At 37.9% G+C, this 21,653-nt stretch overlaps 1 protein-coding gene across 5 annotated transcripts in view; it reads right to left on the bottom strand.

Annotated features, from left to right (window-relative positions):
• Adgrl3 (adhesion G protein-coupled receptor L3) overlaps positions 1 to 21,653 on the bottom strand; it is a 734,036-nt gene that overhangs the window by 684,671 nt on the left and 27,712 nt on the right. For 4 of the 5 annotated variants that reach the window (XM_050149593.1, XM_050149588.1, XM_050149591.1 and 1 more), the window contains exon 2: positions 2,682 to 2,712. The exons of the other annotated variant lie outside the window; for it this stretch is intronic. The gene's annotated coding sequence lies outside the window, so the exon portion shown is untranslated. The remainder of the gene's footprint in view (positions 1 to 2,681; positions 2,713 to 21,653) is intronic. 5 annotated transcript variants of the gene reach the window in all.

Raw genomic sequence — 21,653 nt, 5'->3', positions numbered from 1 at the left:
AGTTTCCAATTTAAGGCATGCCTGGTCACATGCAACTCTCTGAAATGAAGCATTTCAACAACTCGCCATGAGTCTGCTTTAGAAGGTAATCTGAAAATCTATAAGAGTGACAAAAAAAATTTACTCTGCAACAGCACTTGCTCTAACTGCTAAAACACAGAGATGGGCAAATGTGACTGATTCAGCTCAGTGAGCCACACTGCTGCACACATGGGAGAATTTGCACAACACGCCATTCAGAGGGCTTCGAATAGAGGGGCCACATCTTCCTTTTGAAGACTGTCCGTAGCTTAAGTGTCTTTAAAACACAATCCAGACTGTTTTATACTGAACGGCTTTACATTCTCTAAAAATACTATTAATTTAAATATTTCTGCTACTGGCTCCTTTCTTATTAAGTCTCTGGTTAAAGAAATGCTTGCAAGGATAAACCGGGTGTTTCTAGAACTTCCAGAAAGAATAAAAGGTATTTGTGGAATCTATGTTACACATATCATCATCACACAAACACATTTTGGTGTGCACTCAGGAGAGCACTGAACACATCTCTTTATGAAAGCATCATAGAGCTGCCACAGAACATCTCTTCGTATGCTGTGGTCACTACTGCAACCTCACGATGTAGCCCATACCTGACCTATTCTGAGAACCCAAACTCAAAAACATGTACCAAATTAATGCCTAGATAAATTTAGCTTTAAAAAGTGATTATTTATTATTCACCAGAAGCACATATTTTCGTAAGAATTTTTCTTAGACATACAGAAGTAAGTTTAAGCGTCTTCCTTCAATAAAGAAAATCTCACACCATTATATTATCACATATATTATTTGTTTAGAAGGCAACATGTTAATGCAGTAAGCATTTTAAATTTGGGTTGGTTTATATACTGGGAAGAATTTCTTTCCCATAAGTGTATGCTGGATGCTGATGCTGTACTACTAGTAATCCTCTTAACAGTGAAAAGAACTAATTTCTACTTTGAACCATGAGCAGTCATACAACACACACTGAAATCTCAATTAGGAAGAAATAATGCTGTACTGTAAAATGGGCTATAAAAGGGCTAAATGATAACTATATAATCCTAGCAAGGGAACAGCAAGTCGCTTTTGCACTGGATAAAGAAAAATTAAATCTGCACTAGTCTGAGCTGTCTTAAAGTCAATATTATCAAGTTCCCAAAAAATATGTGTATGATGTATGAAAATAGAAATAAATGTATGATGAAAGCGAGAAAACCTGCCCACATACCAACAAGCAGCTCTTAAGCTTTGTGGGTTTAATTATAAATAAAAACATCAATTAATGATTTTTAATATGTGGAAGCATAGCAATGGTTGAACTCAACCCTGACATCTGATCTAAGCTGTCAGCCAACACCAAGCTTCCCTTCTAATTGGTCCGAATATTCACTATTCTGTCAGGAACTCTTCCCCATCACCTGTTAAAAACCAGAGAGCAGCTGGGCTATTTTACGTAATAAGGGACGTGGGTTTTCAAGGCAGCGAGGGAGCAGAATCAGAAGCTCTTGACAGCTGTAAACCAATGCAAAGGCTCTGCCCTTATACTACAGAAGAAAAGTCAGCTGTTGTCTCAACAGCTGGCAAGTAGTTGATGAAAATAGGTATTAAAAGCACTGTAGATTTCATGTTTAAGATATCCACAGTCAGGAGGCAAAAGACCGTAACATCAAAACATTATGATAAACGTGGGAAAGAAACACAAAGGCAGCTCATGAGCGATGTGCAGATGACAACAAACTGTGGATGGACCGACATGCAGATACTGTGAGCTCCAATAACCTGAAATCTGTTTTCAAAAATCGAGATATGTTCTAGAAGGTGTTTCATTACCTTATCAGAAAGCAAGGAAGCAGATTATCATTTGAGCTACTTCCTCACTCGCCCATCTAGTTGCCACTTAACGCTATCACTGTTTCAGGATGTGTTCAAAATAAAGTATGATAATTATGAGCAGGAAGGCATTGTGACAAACTGTAAGATGGTGGCACTTGTTCCTCTAGCAGGAAGCATTTCGTGGATGACATTTTTTTCCAGGCACTTGACTGATTTAGCAGATCCAGTATAATGTTAACCATGTGCCACACAATGAACAAAGAAACAATTCGAGAAGTGTGGGCATGGCCTTCAGTAATTTCATGTAGTGCCTAACCTAACGGCAACACTGCTGATGGTGCACAAGTCCAGCGCAAAGAAATAAACTCACTGTGCTGGAGATAATGCCAAGGGGAGATATGGAGGAGCAAGAGGCAGACTACAAAGCTTAGTAAACTGAGGTACCAGCCAGTCCAGACTTGAAGGATGACTAGCCTTCATCTAGAAAGAAACCTTTTAAAAGAGCATTTCAGGGAAAGAACAGCACGTGCAAACACAAAGAACATGATAGATGAGAAAGGGAGCAGACAGAGAGACAGCAAGGATTCGCTGAGTGGCACTCAAGGTTCAGCGGAGGCTAAAACCCTTACAGGTGTAATAGCACTGATCCACACGTCTATCAGATTTTTTCTTCCGCTGTCCTTGACAGTCTGTCAAAGGAAGCCAAAGGAAAGAGCAAAACTGAACGTGCATCAGATAGAAGAGGCACTGGGAAGGAAGAGAGAGAAAAACACAATGCCCAAGACGGCACATCGTCATTGGGCATTGGACAACCCACTCACCAGTTTTCAGGGTAGCTCTTCAAATCGGCATCTGCAGAAGAGTAAGGAAAAGGAAAAGATTATGTGGCAAATGCCCTATTTAGCAAACTCTTCACTTACCTCTAAACAGTTAGTTCACAAGGAACAAAACAGTGGGCTTAAAACATACTCGGCAAACGTGAGTGGGAGAAGCAAGGGAGGCACAGAACGAGGCACAGGAATCGGAACAGCCCTATCATCATAGTACATGAGAATGCACTGGCAAAGACTATCTTTGAGCCAATCACTGTTGGCTATTGTTCAGATCCCATCCTCGATCTGCCAGAATGCAGAAGTCCACCGAGAGAGAAACTCTGTTTTAATGGGAGCTGACTCCATCTGTCTGTCTCCAGTTACACAACTCAGGGGTAGCCACATTGATAAAGCAAGAACTGGCTGTAATTTATAGACTCATTCTTTCATTGCACAACAACCTTATTAAATGCTAGTTTAATTTTTTAAATACCAGGTATTCAAACTCACACCAGAGAGCATAAAATCCATATACCTGTTGTTTTGTAGTAATGTAGACTTTGTTTAAAAAAAGAAAGAAAGAAAAAAACCTGCATGTTGCCCATGATTTTGTTCAAATAACATTTACTTAGGTTCTATCAAATGGGTATTTTTATAAATAAAACATTTTTGGCAGCAAAATATGTGCAGAGAGTAGATGACCTTATATACAAACTTAATCCCCACTACTTTACTGTTTGATCAATAGAAAACAATCCCTCCCCTTTAATCATATTTACTACTACATAAATCACTGTTTACTGGAGTCAGCTATTAAACTTTCACAGATAAAGGTCTCCAACTGAACTCCATAACCTACAAACTTTCATTCTATAAAATATGACAGGCTGGGAAAGTTGAGGAGATCTAATAGTCATGAGTGATTCTTGTCCTTGCATTCTGTCAATTAATGGTATGTTTAAAATGCAATACAAATATAGCTTACTATCGAGAAAAAAGTTAATAAATTCAAGGGCAGTAATTCACTAAGGTATTTCAGTAGTAAAGGTAGGCTGAATAAAATCAGTCCAAATAATGTGGTTAGTTTTATTAGGTTGCAAATGAAAACAATATCCTTTAACTGATTTTATATTGACAATGTTAAAATCAACCTTGGATTTTACTCAAATAATCAGATGCAGTAGCCTTTTAATATTACTTGTCAAAGTTTCCACAGACACAAATGTTTATGAAGAGGACCAAAATTGGATATTAAATAGTTTGCCTTCAAAATAAAATCAGGCTTTAATGTCCTGTCAAGTTCAGAAATAAATATTTCTAACTCTTACAATCATCTTTCATTGCAAACACAAGCCACTTATCTGCATAGATAGTGTCAGAACTATGTTCTCTCGTGCAACGACTTCTCCCAGGAGAAATAAACCAATAGATGATCTCTGCATCCATTAGTTATCACTGCCTATGAGAGGAACGCTTACTCTGTAGACAGACTTTGAAAGTCTGTAACTGATGTCATTATTCTTCAGTTCAGCAGAAGAAGGAGATAAAATGTCTATTCACGTATGATCTGGATATGTTCCTGGTTTTGGCCTGTATAAATTTAACCCTTGAAGAAGCCTATAGAAAGCTTGTTGACATTAGGTCCAGACTAGGTTTGTGATTGAGGTACCGTAGCAACAGATCAATTAGTTTCCTTATCACTTGATGCTTTTATTTATTCCCTGTTTTGTCTGAAAGTCAAACTCTTATGCCAATATACAGTAGGCACACAGGTGTCTTACCAATTCACCTACTGAAACTTTGCTCATGTATAGATACCTACATTTAGTATCACTACTTTTGGTGACTATTCAGTGGATCACCATGTTGTTGAAACTGTGTCCCCTCAGTATTCCTAATGCTATTTGCTTTTTAGACCCCTTATCCCCTTTTCAGCCAAACTTAAAAACAGAATCCTTAAACCATGGACTGTACATGACTAGTATGTCTCTGGACACTGCCTTGCACAGATAAACTCTTCAATAAATCAATCATCAATAGTTTCTCAATTTCTATCAGAAAATTAATATATATTTTAATATTAAACTAAATATTACCATTCACAAATGTATTCACGAGGCATTAAGATCATAGTAGTCTGTGAAAATGAAATTCTCACTATATTCTGTTTACCCAACAAATGGCAGCACATTCCTAAGCAGTTCAGAGAGAACTGTTCACCAACAGCTTTCAGGCAATAATAACTTGTGTACTGGGAATTTCTGTGTTATTGTCTGCATTGTTAGTCTAATATCCATGAAAATTTATGCAACTGTTTCACTGGAAAAATCCTTAGTGATACAACCAAACCTTGTTTTTAGGGGGTGCTTTCAGACAGTAATCTTAAGAACGAACCTACATAAAGATCAATAGTTACTATTTAAGATAACACATGTGCCCTTTGTTTCAAATATAAATCAATAGATAAGAAAAATGGAATTATTCTAATAATTGTGGAAACTCCCAAACAGCTTACAGGCTTCCTTAGGGCAATTAAGACTCTTGTGCTTAAAAAACATTGGAGCAAAACTTAATCGGCCTGAATGATATTTGTTCACCTCATTTAACACATACTTACTGAACACCAACTACATGCTTAGTCCTCCGTGGGCAATAGATATACAACAGTGCCACATAATAGATACAATCGTCTTCTTACTGAGCTTACAATGGGCATAGGGAGTCAAACATTAAACAGATAATCAAGCAAATAAAATGATGACTAAGTGCTGCCCGGGAAGCAGGGTGGAGTGAGAGATGGCACCCTGGGTAAAGGCAGGAGGTTGTGTAGGTTCGGATTATTATGAATCACAAGTGAGGGAACAAAAGGAGGCCTCAAGTAGAGTTCGCCCTAAAGAAGTAAGGTGAGAGCAGACAGAAAATGCAGAGGCAGCGCTTGGGGCATTTAGAATCGTGTTCAAAGGATAATAGAGTGAAAGCAACTGCACGGCCAGTCAACTGCACAAAATAAACTGTGCCAAATACCAAATCGATGTAGGAACTTCAAAGATATGCTATGCAACATATAGCAAATTTTTAACCAAACGGTACACCAGCACGCAGAGCAAAACTGTAAGAATGCATGGACTATCTAGTTATATCTTCGTACTCCTGAGAAGTCTACACAAATACTCTAAAGAAGACAGTGATTTTACTAAAGCAGAAGATTGAGCTTTAAAAGGAATGCGTGTAAGAATTCCCCACCAATTCGAAGTTCTTATTATCAGCTTTTAAATAACTTATACATTCAATAAGACCTAAATATGCAAAGCAACTTAAAAGCATGTTCTTTCCAACATCAGTCATAAAAATTTAAAAAGCAGTTCTAAGTCAATTATAAATTAATCTATATAAGCAGGGAACTGATGAAAGTAGTTCAATATATTGATGCCTAATTTAAGAACCTATATGCTCTTTAATTTCCTAACAAAGTTTTTTTTAAAAAAAAAAAAAGCCTTTGCTTATCACTCAACACTTCTGGACACTCTACTGGACCTATTCTTGTTTAAAACTTCAGCCCTACAGAGTCACAGCAGAGCACTGGGCTGAACTTCCAAAGTGCAGTCAAAGAGTGGGAGGGGTGAGAATATGAGCAAAGAGGTCAAGACCATGATGGGGACACACACTAAAACAGTTTGCCTGAGCTAACAGGAGCTCACCAACAGGGAAGTCGGACAGGGAAGGAACCAGCATAGGACCAAACTAGACCCTTAGAGTGTGGGTGACAGCCGTAGGGCTGGAGCAGAATGTCAGACCCCTGGCAGTGGGACCAGGATTTTTATCCCTACTGCTTGTACTGGTTTTTTGGAACCCATTCTCTTTGGAGAGATACCTTGCTCGGCCTAGATATAGTAGAGAGAGCTTTGGTTCTGTGTTACTCTCTCTGAGGAGTGGATAGGGTGGTAGTGAAGGAAATGGAAGGAGGAGAAGGAGTGAGAACTGGGATTGGTATGTAAAATGAAAAAGGTGGGTTTTGTTTTCTTTTGTTTTAAATAAAATAAAAGGAAAAAATCAGCCCTAGGTGTTCATCACAACTGACACAATCCTCTCTTTTTATTTTCATTAATTCTTTTTTAATTTGGCAATTTTACACAATGTATCGTGATCATATTCAATCCCAACTCTTCCCAGATCCACTCCCAACTCCGCAGCCCCTCTCATTACTTGCCCTCTTTTTATTCCTATAAAACAAGGCACCGAGTCAGAGCTGTGCTCCCTCAGTCCTCACAGGGGTGAGGCCAATCACTGGAACATGGTCGGCACATCAGAAGCCATGCCCAACTTCTCCCAGAAGCAGTCCTCTTTAGGGAACCTCAGTGCTGCACAAGAAAGGCAGGGCAGATCCAAAAGATTTTCTCTTCAGCTAGTCTAACCAAATTGTTGAGCTTCTGGTTCTAAATAATGTATTTATCAGTGATAAAAGAAGATACCTTTTTATTGGTCTCTGAGTCATACAGATGCACATGTACACATGTACACACATGTGGATATATCACAAATACCCAAACAGAAAAAAAAATGAATGGACACATGGCTGTCAAATAATAAAAAGGGTTGCATGGAGGAAAAGACAGAAATATATATATATATATTTAGGTATAAATATATATCAAACACTTATATTTGTATAAAATAGACATTATCTACAAATATAAGTATATAACATATATATACAAATCTTATTTACATATATATTAAATTTTATTTAAACATTAATAGAGCAAGAAAAAAAGCAACAATATGTTTTCTTCTGTTTTAGATATGTTCCATTCCAGAAAACTTTGTACTGACTAGGAGGTGGCCTTCTCTATCAGACTTGTGCAGGGTTGCAGGTGTAACTCCCTGGCACAGTGCCTGTCGGCTATGAATGGAGCTTTTGGTTTCCGTCCCTAGCATCACCAAATAAAGAATAAGCAAACACAAATGTGAAAGAAAATCTTGCAAGCTCAGTTGGGAAAACATGTCTTTTATGCTTTAATTTACATACACGACTCTCCTAAATTCCTATATCAGAGCCTAAGACCTGGTGAGAAAATACTGAGGGGAGTCTTTGGTGTTGTTCAATATATGAATGCCAAGCCCTTGAAAACTCTATTAAGATGCATAATAGAAGGATTCTAAAGAAGCAGCTAGACTATTTTTTTTTTCTTTTCTACTTTCTAACCAGATGTGTTTTCTTCCTGACATAGGGGTACACAGGCTGTCAGTCATCACCATGGAATAAGGAGGAACCCTCACCAAAGGCATAATCTTTGGACCTTCCCAGCTTTCCAGAACCCTGAAAGGGAATATCTATTACTTATAAATAAGCCAGTCTTGTGTACTTCGGCTATAGTAGCACAAATGGACTAAAACGACCCTAACTAGCTGGGTCTGAACGCTGAAGTGATCTCCTAGGATGCACTCAGGCAAACAGATAGTGTGACTGATGAGTGGAAATTAAACAGCCAGCTCTGCTTCCGGAACCTGTTTTCTAATTCTAAAGCAGCGACACTTCTACTTCAGCGTAGTTTTGTTTTTCTGTTTTAGAATAAAGTGATACCCTGAAAAAAAATTCTATTTCCTTTTCAAGCTGAAAATCCCTTGCATTCAAACAGCACTAATACTTTTCTTTTTTAAGAAAAAAAAATGTATTTCTTGGGGTGTTCCTTTTTTCCCCCTTTTTTCTTCCCTGGAAATCTACTTTGACTTATTTTGTTAGTCTTTCTCTGTTCATATGTAAGTGGGCAGGCAGCAAGCAGGGGCGGTGCGGGGGTTGGGGGGGAGAAGAGATGGAGATTTAATCAGTCAATCATCCTGCTCACTCAAGAGTTTGAAGTGTTCTGTTTGTTGTCTCCTGGGAGAGCAGCCTCCATAGTAACAAATGCAAATGCATTTACTTTAGGGCTATTTTAATAGCCATCAATGGAATGGGGAAAAGGAGTTATGTGTAAGACCAAGTGTCTCTAGGCTCTAGGGATCAGCAATAATTTACTCTTTAAATAATAATGGCCGAAACTTCATAGGTAGCCGTTTGATACACACTAAGCAGTAAACCCATGTTTAGCATCTATGCAGCACCCCTCTGTCTACTATCAGAGCCCTAAAAATACACCCTGAATTTTGTGTATGTAAGCAAAATAACTTGCGCCTCAATGAATAATACATCATTCCTACTTGTTCTCCCCCTACCAGTTGTTGTGTAAACTACTGAAAACAAAACAAAAACGCTCACACTCACTTCCCAGGTGCAGTTTTGGAGGGGACACCCAGCCTCCCCACAGGATTCCTTGAAGGACTTTCTATCAAGGAGAAGAACCAATGAATTTCTGCAGAAAAGGTTGGTGTGTTTGTTATACATTCCGTGCACTGTAACTAGCGGGTGTTCACTAATCATTCTATTTGAGAAATAAACCTACTACATGATTCTCTGTAAGTTTTAAATGTAGGCCACTTATGGCAATGGACACTGATGACTGTATGTAGAACTTCTACTAGTGAACATTACTCATTAATGTTGGTTGCATGCTATGGGCTCAATATCTGCTTTACTCTTAGCAATAATTAATTCTCTTTCACCTTCATGTTGCTGATGAGGTCTTGAAACTGAGCCCTTGCAAGAATTAGCATCCAGTTTGCTTAAAACCAACCTCCAAATCTTAACTCTTTCTTTACTGCCTATAACTGGAGCCATCTCTTTTAGGTTGATTCTCAAAATAACTATGGAAATGAAATGGGTTTACTAATTAATCATTAGCAATTAATTCTAACTAATAATGTTACTAATATAGAAGCGAAATATATAAAGGCTTTGGATTTTTCCAAGACATATTCATATGCCTACTCTATTTTTTACACACAAAGAATCACACTTTAATAAAAACAATGTTTAAGATACCACTGTAAAATACTTAGAAACTCTGCAAGTGAAACTCTCCTATTTATTGATAATACAAGAAAAGTGAAATGTCTCTTCCCTTGAGTGGATCCATCATTTGTTACAATGCTAAGTTCCAAGGTGATTAGTGTGTCAGTAATTTTGAACTTGTCTCACAAAGATATTCTAAAGAGCCACGGTCAAGGAGGCACGGGAGCTGTGTCTGCGCCAGTACTCAGTTTGTGCTCCTGTACTACAAGAACAAACGCTAATTACTGCTCAGCCCTAATGCTAATCTCAGCATCTGCTAATTAAAAGATCACATCTTCTGCAAAGTCAGCATTACCATTCAAATGAAAACATTAATCAGTTTGAAAAATTCAAAATCAATCAGCTGTAAGGAAGAAGTCTAGGCCTCCAAAGAACGGGGAACAGCACAAACCTAGGACTGCAAAAGAGCAAGTGTCAAGTTATTCATCTCAGTAAGCTGCATTCATTATTGCAAGAGCTACTCAGAAAAGCATTTCTCTGTGTTTTAGTATTTCGAAATGACCATTTGATGACACACAGTCTTCGCATACAAAATCATGACATCACATGGCCTTGACGAGGGCTTGTGCAACATTTGATGCCCTAGGACTATGATTTCTGACCAGATTTTAAAAATAAATATTGCAGAGTTTTCAAATAGATAACGCAACTTGATGAACTACTTCCAGAATACTAGTAACTGCAGAAATGCTCAGTAGTATTAATTATTTTCCAGCTATTTTTAGCTTCTTTAAGCTGATAGTTCTAGTTTTAATGGTATTTACCAATATGCAGACCATACAAAGTGGAGACTGGAATGCACTTCAGGATTCTAGAGAAAGAAACACGTCTTAGAATTGTGCAAAGCCCAATCAGAGACCAAAGATATGGATATATGGTGGGGATCTCTCTAGTCACATTTCATGTCATTCCTTGTGTTGAAGAATAAAGATTAACCAGAAGTGTAGCAAAATACAACTTCCTGTCCTGTCACTAAATAAGTGGCCAGTAGAAACTCATGTAGAAAAACCTAAAACTTCAATGTAAGGATTGAAGTTATCAAAAGATGTCAAGGACCAGCCCAGACATAAAACATTTCTCATACCAGAGTGGAGTGTGGGAATAAATGAGGCACAATCTATACGACAGTATTGGGAGGGAGTTTTAGGGATCATTTAAATCCTGAAATAACATCCCCAAAATCACCCGCGTTTATTTTCCAAACAGCTTAGGTCACGTCCTGTCCATACCTAGTCTGGCATGTAGACTGAAAACATCTCTTTCTGTAAAATATGGGCCTACATAATTCGGTCCCCACAAAAAGACAAAAACAGTTTAGTACTTTAAATTAATTAAAGTTGAAAAGCTGTAAATACCTAACTTTTCCTGCAGTCGTGATGAATACACACACACACACAAAGTGGAAAGGATCCCATCTATTGCAGAGACCTGCTTATTATTCATGTATTCAAAGAAAACATTACATGAAATGTAAAAGTAATTCTTGATACAAAGCCAATATACTACATAAGGATCAAGGGCTGGAAAGATGGCTCAGCCATTAAGAACAACTGCTGTTCCTGAGGAAGACCCAGGTTTGGTTTCCAGCAACCACATGGTGGCTCACAACCATTCATAATTTGTAGCTTCAGTTCCAGTGGATCTAATGCCTTCTTCTGACTCTGTGGGAACCAAACATGCATCTAGCACTCATACATACATATACACAAAATGAAAATAAACAGTTCTAGAAAATAAATAATATTAAACTAAACAGGTACTAGAAATATAACTGCAAATAAGATTTTATTTTTAAACAGTGATTATATATGAATCAACATGCAAACGTTATGTTAATGTAATAGTTGAAATACAAATTCAATCCATGCTCTTCTTTATCTAAAATAGAAAACTCGGTCTTACAAAGACAATAATTCTTTCATGCAGGCAAGTAGTTTTTGATATATAGGATACTTAGGAAAACTAACTTCAATTCACTTTATTGAATTAAAAAATGACTAACAACTTCTCATGACAATTATATTTCAAAAAATTATTAGTAAAATTTATCTTGCATTTCTTAAAGTTAATAAGGGTGACAACATTAAGTCTATACATCTTACAATGACTTCTGTTTCTGAGGACTGGAAATCATTAAAGCTACTTTGTTTTCAGAGCACTGATACACACTCATAAAAGTTTTACTCCTTTCAAACAAACATTGAAAATTCTTATTATGATAACAACCATTAGCAAAAAATATTTTCATCTAGTACCAAATAAACAAGAATAATCATGAAAGTTACAAATTTTCATCTTATGCATCACAAAGAAAAAGACACAAAGTTCCTCATGTTCACATTCCAGAGGAAAAAGGCTTATCACATGCTTAAAGGTATTAATAAAGAAAATATATCAAGAAAAAATAGGATCACTGAGAAACACACTCACAAAATATAGAATACTTGTATAGATAATGAACTTATTAATCTCCAGTAAGAAATAATCGCCACAAGAACCAAAATACCTGAGGTCCCATCTACTAGTCTAACCCTCCGTAAATACTGGCATTGGGGAAGTCAAACAAACTTGGGATCAGATAGGAGGCAATCAACTGGATTAAATATCTATAGCTTCCATAGTCAGGCAACTGGTCTCACAACAGGGACCAATAGGATTTGGGTCTGTTTTGTATTATCTGAGCTAAACAGTCTCATTCTGAGTGGCACACTCTTTTATCAGATTTGGTGCTGCTTCAGCCAGCCCTTTGAAAAGAAGGCCTTTGAGATAACATGATATACCTGTGCCTTCAACCCTTTCCGTGTATAAGGCTCAGCTCACAGGAATATCTTTCTCGAGAGAACACGCCATAACATACAGCGTGCTTCACGCAATCAGTCACATACCCAGAAAAGAGGTGCAATTTAAAGAATTATGGATTTGTACTGAAAGAAAGGAAATAGAGAACTAATCCCACTCTTCTCTATCACACATTCAGGCAAACAGTACAGACTGATCTTTAATTCAGGACACGGCTCCAGGGTAGCCACTAGAGCAGGGCAAAGCCCATGTTTGGACTGGGAATCTGGAGTTTGAAGGCATCTAACATTCGCTAAGAATTTACAATAACTTATTCTATCGGGTACATAAGAACATATTTTCTCATATGCATTCTATAGCCATAAGGTAGACTTTGTGCCTACGTAAGTAGAAAGGGAAGCTGAGACTCCTGTCTCATCAGAGTGTGTGTGGTTAAAGGGCATTTGCCTTGGAATTCCAATTCTTCCATCTAGAAAGTGGATCTGAAACAAGCAGAGACACAAACTGATCTTCACAGGAATCTCTAATTCATCTTTCAACACTGGAGTTTTCATTTTTCTTTCTCAGTGTCTTTTTTTTTGTTGTTGTTTTTTGCAACATATTTGCCAGAAGATGGGCAAAGGAGGAGGTCATGTTCTACTGTAGCAGGGTTTCCAAGACCTCATCATACCCAGCACTGTAGCCATAATCATAGCAGCTAAGGATTCCACGGCTCTAGAATATAACTAATTACAGAGCCACAGACTGGAGTACTTCAAATAGCTTACCATTACCTTATTCTGATTTATTGATGTTGTTGTGGTAAGGGCAGGCACACACATCTCAGCACATGCGTGGAGGGCAGAAGTCAACTCCCACCATCAGGTACGAGGCAGGGACGACAGCCAGGTTTTCAGGCTTCATGGCAAAGTGCCTTCGCTTACTGACCATTCTTACCAGTTCAACGGAATTTGTTTTTAAAAGACATAATGCTTTTATAACAATTATAAAAATCCATCGTGAAAAAGTCTCCTGCTGCGGAAAGAATTCACGCTGAATGTTTTTTGTTGTTGTCGTTACCCCTTGGTTTCCAACCAATATAATCATCTTTCAGGCAACAGCACCCTCATTGAAAGTGCTCTGGAAAAGGTCACTAATTACACAGAACAAGAGTGTCTGAAGCACTCTCTTCAGCATCAAGCCCTTACATTATTCTTTTTGGTTTCGTTTTCTATTCCCTATTTTCCCCTTCTCAGCTCTCCCTATGGTATCATCATTGCACGTATTTCATGTCTGCAACTTACATATGCTTCCCCTCACCTCAACCCCACTAGGAGATGTCCTCAACCTCTGAGAACCTAGACAAAGAGGACTTTAAGAGAAACAAACATGGATAGACATAGAAAGGAGAAAAAAAAACAAGATCTCCTGAGTTAACTGGGAGAATGGAGGTCACTGGGGAGGATAGAAGAAGTGAGGGAAGGAAGGGAAGAGAGCGGAGAAAATTGTATACCTCAATTAAAACAACGACAAAAAAATCAACTTGCCATACAAAAAATGAGCTTGCTAGAAACTTGCGGAGCTAGGATTCAGACCAAAGCAAGCAAATTCCAGTGTTGCTGTCTTATATATTCAGAGCTCCTAGTTCGCTAATGTCCAGACAAGAATATAATATAATGTAATACGTACATTCAAGAATGTGACTTGCCTGCAACATACATGATTTTAAAGGTTCCATACACAACAGCAATTTGAGCTTGACAGCAGCGTCAGAAGGGAAAAAAACTATGTTCTTGAGGTAAAGAATCTTCTGTATAGAAGATGGACCCATAGCTGTTGCCAGTGTATCTGCCTCACAAGGCCTCCCCCACACAGTGCCTCCATTCTTGTCTTTTGAAAGCCATTCCTCTCATTTGGGGATTATAGAAAGATGGATCCATGACTTCCTTAGCATCCTCAATGTATGTCTCTTAACATATGGTAAATTACAATGCAGGGTTATCTGAGGCTAAGGCTACACCTTATCAATTTAAATGCATCATTTTCCATGTGTAAAGCAGCGGGTTAGATTCAGAGGATGAAATAAAGAACCTTGATTCTACGCCTAGAGTAGAGGCCTTACGTATTTTTGAGGAATATAGTCAGATCATGGCTACAAAGGGCTCTGCCAAAGTACTGTGTTCAAGAAAACCAACAGGACATCTGAACTCTGAAGCCAGTCCCTCTACTCTCACCCCTCAATCATAACCAGGAGAAGAGAGAAGGAAGGCAAGGTGGAAACACAGCACCTCATTATGTAGCATGGACAAAGCCCAAGCCTGGATGCCTGCGTGGTTTTTGTCCCACCACCTCACCTCCCACAGCATTCGTAAGTCATGTTCCTGTGTGACTCACTAGTCTGTCCTTGACGTCTTCTTTCATGAAACCAGAGCAAGTCTTTCAGTTTTCATTGTTCTGCCTGGCCCAGTTGCCGGTCAAGACTAGAAAAACAGCAGCCGTGAAACTCCACCCACTCAGGTCGTGTAGTTTAGTTTTATTGCTGTGTACTGGGAATTGGGCATGCCTTGATGTGGCCTACACACTGCTGCGACCGTCTCAGGGACTGATTTCTCTCAATTTCTACTACTGGCTAAACAAGATTTTTTTTTTTTTACCTTTTTACTGGTCTAACACTGTAAACACCTCTAAACACTAAACACTAAACACTGTAAACAGTGTTGGTGCCCAGGCACCGCACCAACACTGGACCCAAACCCGCCTAACTGGGCCAAGGCCACGTTGCCTATTTTTAATCATCATTTTCCCTGGGACTTTGTCTTCTCTAAACTTCAGAGAATGATCTCCAAGTCTGATAAGCTTCAAGGCATTATTCTGCATGTCAGCAAACAAACTCGCAATTACTGAACTGTAACAATTTTGTCAAATGGCCCCGAGAACGGGCTGTTATGAAACTCCTATGTGATAGGTTGTTGGAACGAACAGCAACGTGCCAACTTTTTTCAAACCTAACTTGGAAGCTCAAGAAACACACTAGGTGTGAAAAGAGTTCACTTAAATTAAAAAAAAAAAAAAAAAAAAAAAAAAAAAACTACCTCAAAGTACACTCTCTGAATAGTTTAAGAAGTTAATTCCACATTACAGATTCAAAAACAGAGCTGTCCCCATGCACCCGTGGTTTGTGTTTTGAGGTTTACCTCCCAGAGTCAACTGCAGGATCATCTGACAGGAATCCAACACAGGAAGATACATTTAGAGAGATGGATTATGCTCACATAACTTTGTGTATGGCATATTGATATAACCATTCAATCTTAACAATTAGTCACAGTTCTTAATGTCATCGTCTGCCAGATCTCTAAACGCAGCTTTATTGTCGGTCAGCATGCATAGGGGGAAAGATAAAATGAATAGAAATCAGTATTATCTATAGTCTCAGTCATTTATTTGGTATGGAGACGTATAGAATCTGAATAGAAAGGGACTATGGCAGTGTTGAGAACGTTATTAACATTTGAGTCTGCCACAAATCACTGCTTCATTTTAATCAATCTCAGCTGAGTTAGATGACTTTCAAGAGTATAAACACAGTACAGTCACGATAGCGATGGTGGTAGAATGTCTGCCCGGTACAGAGATCACAGGGGGGTCAAGTACTGTGTTACAGACGCTAGGGCTCACTTACTGTCTCCATGTAAAAGAATCCCTTTACTTAAGTAACAGAACCTGATTTCATTCAAGGCAGTTTATACTTCAAGATCGTATCCTCCCCAGACAACCTGCTCTGTCCAAGTGTCCGTGTTTCGTATGTTGATAAACTGGAATGTTTTCCTCGATGTCTTTCCATTCCCAGGACTGATTTCACCAACTTCCCCCAGCTGTGCATCCTGCCTTACGTCGTTGATCTAAACACACCGGCAATGGCAAAATTCACAATGAAGCCTCCCTTTTGTGCCAAGAAAAGTGACCCGTGGTCTTGTTATGCCAATTAGGACTACTCCTTGCTAGATTTCCTGTTACAGGAAAATAAGAAGTATCTACAAATACATATGGGGTTTCGTTTCTTAGGCATATTTACAAGCACTATTTCATTTCAATTTTGACTGAGATGAATTTAACCATAATTTTAGTCTGAAGTTCAACAAAATAAAAAAAATGACTATATACGAGTAGTCTTACCACCAGTGAAGCTAAAGATAAATGTATTAGCCTGACAGTTAATTAGTAGCTTTCTCTTTTCTGCTGCCCCTAATCTAACTTATTCCAAACACCTTTGTTTTCTTTACATTCTGTCATCACTGGCATAAGTACATCATGCTTACGTTGTTGTTTTGTTATTTGGGATCAAATACAGACTTCCCTCATACTAATTAGGTGTTCTGCTACTGAGCTACATAATTTGCCAAAATAATTCTACTACTCACTTATGTATTTCCTATACAGGGCCTTCTACTACCTATAGTTTGGCAAAGCATTTATAAGGTATGATTAACTCTAAATTTATCCATAGCAAATAAAGAAAAATCTCTTACCCTAAAGCAAAACTCATATACAAACCAAAATCAAGCAATGATTGTAGTTTTCATACACACCCACGAAAGAAATTTCTCTTTGCATCAGCCGGAAACCACTACAGAAAACCACAATTAATCAAGATGCAGAATTGTGGAGCTCAGTTGCAATGGATACATCTACAAAATACTCCTGCACCTAGGGCTCAGAAAACATTGCTAAAGATGGGGCAGAGAGATTGTAGGAGCCAGAGAGTCAGGGACTTTGCTATAAGATTATGCCTCCCAGTAACAGCAGTAGCTACACCCATAAAGTCTCACCAGCAGGACTGTCCAAATGTGAGCTGAACAAGGCCACCAGTGAATCTGCCAAACTGAATATGAAGAATTATAGGCAATTGAGTAACCCTGGGGAAGAGCACACCAACTGGTTATCCAGGAACAACAGTCAGCCCTGAAAACATATTACAAGTAACATTATATGGAATCAAAAGATTATATTTAGGAATATATGTATATACAACTACATCTATGCATTCAATAATAATTAATGAAAAAGAAGCCATAAATTTGAAGGATATTTAAGAGGGGCTTATGGGGAGACTCAGTAGAAGGAAAGAGAATGGAAAATGTTGTAATTAAATTCCAATTTCAAAAACAAAAATTAAGCAATATATTTAATAATGTAATTTTTAAGCTCTTGATAATGATACCCAATAAATGTATCCTCAGTAAGTTTTCAAAATATTATATTACAGTATACATCAATACATACTTATACTTCAAAGATGATGGCATCTGAAAGGAATTGCAATAACTAGCTTCTACAAACTCCTTATCATGAGCCAAATACATTTGTTTCTAAAGCTACTAAATATTCTTGCTGTGTCTTGTCATTTTAGCCTTGTCAAATCCATGATTTTTCTGAGATTCAGGAACAAGTTGATTTTATAGGGGTTGTCATTGGTTGAGTCAACTTCAAATTCTACCCACTCTAACTTCTAAATATTTTAAAACCCTTCTGGGCAGAAATTCTTCATGAATCAGACGAGGAAATGGTCTTTAAAACAGTCTACAGTTTTGATCTTCAGCGTCACTTGATGTGAACTTAATTTCTCTTGATATTTTTGCTGAACTAAACTGACCATGTATTGTGTTAAAAAGAATTAAATAAAAGAGGCAAGGCTTCCCAGTGTTGATACAAAGATCATGAATCAGAAAACATAAAATGCATATCTAGCAAAATCCTTGCAAGCTCAAAATGACAGTTCTCTCAACATTATATTAGAAAGCTAATCATGTCTAGATAAGGACACTAGAGTAATTATTTTCATGGACTTACTCAAACTATTTGAAAGCTCTATATCATAAATTATCTTACTCTTTACTATGTGAATAATGGTTATCAGAAAGGGTGATGGATGACTTTTGTCATTTTCATAGGAATTCAGATCAGAGCATCGAACTAGAATATTTACCTTGATTCTACAGTCACAGAATCTTTTATAAAAACAGGACTTTTCATGGTAGAGAAAAGGTCACTGAAATGGGTCTATACACAAAATTTTAGCATCAGGTGACATTTAATGATTTCTTAAAATATTAATGATATTCTTTTTTGCGCACGTTGCCAATTAAAAGGCAATTCAGAGCATGAAAAGAGAAAAAAAAAAGAGAAAGGGAAAGAAAGACCATTGTGCCAGCATCAGATGTATTAAAGAGCTTGTCAAAATTCTATCACTACATTTTTAAAGGTAAATAATAGCAAAATGATCAATCTTAAATAACTTTAAGTTACTCCATTCTACATTTTAAAAAGACTACTACTTTATTAATGGGGAGAGCTGGTGACATTTGAACAGGATCTGCAATCCAGCTAATGGTATTGTTCTGATGTTAATGCTCAGATTTTAATAACTGACTATGGTTACTGAAATAGTAACATCAAGAGCAAAAGATTAAAGGGTATGTAGGAACTCTTTGTACTGGTTTAACAACTTTTCTCTAGGCTAATAGCTGACTGAAAATCAAAAGTTTAGCACAATCTCTAGTTATAGTAACATAAAACTGTACAGTGGCGGGCTGCACAGTCTAGAAGAAGTAGCACATCGAGCCACACACATTTCAAACAGTCAAAGCATCATCAAGGCAGCCTTTCAGTGTCTACTGACTGCTTAACAACTAAGACTTACTAAGCTTTAATTGTTGAGAATAAAATATTTCTATATAGATGGGTTCATGAACAAGAAAATGAATAGCTAAATGTTTCATTAGAATGTGGGAAGAAAAACATCTTATCTCATTAGTTCTAAAACTCTAGCCCTCGATGCAGTCAAGAAAAGAACTTTTCAAAGGATCGTTCTTTCACATTTTGTGATTACATTTCCAAGAGATAAAAAATACTTTATGTTAAAATGAGTTGCCCCGGGAATGGGGGGGGGGCGACACCGCTCTACTCTTAGCCAGACAAAGGCAAAGCATTGTCCCTTTATTCTCGACAATATGCACTTGTGAAATGCCTATTATGTGCTAAATACTAATGTGTGTTAAGTTTCAGGGAATAAATTTTAAAGTAAAAGGATTTCACAATCCTTTATATCTATAACATGTCAAATCTCGGAGTATTAAAGCATCTGGTTCTGAAGAGCTAAGACATCCCATAAGGTTTTAAAGCTCGGTACCTTTTCCATTTTTCTCTCATGAAAGCTCAAATGCCTTAACTTGAGAGGATAACAAATGTCATTCACTTTAGTTTATTCCAGAGGTGACAGCAGCAAAGAGACTTTATAAAGTAGTTACTTTACACTTGTTTGTTTTCTTTCTTTTTTTTTAAATATAATTTTTTTATTGAAAAAATGAAGATTTCCGCCTCCTCCCCGCCTCCCATTTCCCTCCCCGTCTCCCTTTTCCCCCCTCCTCCCTCTCCTCCCCCCCCCCCCCCACTCCTCTCCCCCTCCCTCTCCAGTCTGAGGGGCAGTCAGGGTTCCCTGCCCTGTGGAAAGTCCAAAGCCCTCCCCGCTCCATCTTGGTCTAGGAAGGTGGACATCCAAACTGGCTAGGCTCCTACAAAGCCAGAACATGAAGTAGGATCAAAACCCAGTGGCATTGTCCTTGGCTTCTCAGCAGATTTGTTTGTTTTCTTGCCACTAACATCTAACCATCTCCAAAGGAATTTCTAACTCCATGTAGCATTCCTTCGTGTCCCACCTCAAGTCGTTGCTGGGCACGTGGAGGTAGAAATACCAGTCATGGGTTTAATGTAAAATAAACAAAGTGTCATTTATTATTTATTGAATAATTTTCAATTTATTCAGCCTAGTAGTACTTTTTGTGTTTCATCTGGGAGCCTTAATAAGGTCCTAAAATGAACTACGTTCTACCAGTCACTTCACATTGAAACCTCAATTTTATTTATAATAACTATTATAGTTGGCTTCTCTGTGCTATGATAAAACCATGACCACAAGCAACTTGAAGAGGAAAGGGTTTACTACATCTTACTGGACAGAGTCCATCTTCAAGAGAAGCCAAGTTAGGAACACAAGATGCAAGAAATAAAGCAGAAACCATGAAGGAACACTTCTTACTGGATTATTAAACTGCCTTTCTTATATATACCAGACCTACATATGCAGGAATAACTCTACCCACAGTGTTCTGGGCTCTCACACATCAATCAGCAATCAAGAAAATGCCCCATAGACAAGTCAGTAGGCCAATATGATGGGAAAAATTCATTAATTGAGATTTCCTCTTCCAAGTATGCCTAGGACTATGTCAAGTTAACAAAAATGAACAGTGACAAATATTTTATCAGTAAAATAATCACACAGAGAAAACAAAAAAAATATGACATTATAAAAAGTGAAGGGACATAGCAATATAAAAATTTAATAAAGAATCGTGGATGGGGGTGATGTCTCATGGCCCTACCTCCAGATAAAGAACTTCAGGCAATTAACAGCAGCTGAGAAAGGGGAAATTAGTCTTCCCTAAGGCTGAAGCTGCTAACCTGCTGCCCAACCCCAAGCAGTCAACTCTAAAAACATATAATGTATATGTTTTATAAATAACAATGCATATGTGTTATAAATGAACTTAGCAAGTTTCGTTAATATACTTATTTGCATGTGTGTGTAACAATGATAATTAAAGAAAAAGAGAACACGTGTTTGAATGGGGGAATAACTGGGATTGGAGGGAGGATGGATGTATGTGTATGTGTGTGAGTGTGTGTGTGTGTTTCAAGATAGAATTTCTCTGCATAGCCCTGGCTGACCTGGAACTTGCTCTGTAGATCACACTGAGATTCATCTCAGAGATTTGCCTTTCTCTGCCTTCCAAGTGCTGGGGTTAAAGATTTGTGCCACTACCTGCCCAATTTTAATTAATTTCAAATTAATCCACATTTGAAAAAAAAACATACGATTTATTTAGTGTTGGTAGCCTGAGTCATTGTTATTTACAGCTAAAACAAATCCACAATATTTTCTTTTATAAAAATCAGCAGTAGACTGTGACTGAAAAAGCATGGGATAAAACCGGACTCTCTGATCATGGCGAACAATGAGGACTGATGAGAAGCCAAGGTCAATGGCAAGGGGTTTTGATCTTACTTCATGTTCTGGCTTGGTGGGAGCCTAGCCAATTTGGATGTTCACCTAGACATGGACGGAGGGGGGGGGGACCTTGGACTTTCCACAGGGCAGGGAACCATGACTGCTCTTCAGATTGGAGAGGGAGGGGGAG

Source organism: Alexandromys fortis, unplaced genomic scaffold (assembly GCF_014885135.2).
Source record: "Alexandromys fortis isolate MF-2015 unplaced genomic scaffold, M_Fortis_MF-2015_v1.1 scaffold_0, whole genome shotgun sequence".
Taxonomy (NCBI): domain Eukaryota; kingdom Metazoa; phylum Chordata; class Mammalia; order Rodentia; family Cricetidae; genus Alexandromys; species Alexandromys fortis.
Note: the sequence above shows the minus strand (reverse complement) of the source record. Positions and strands in the feature narration are given on the sequence as shown.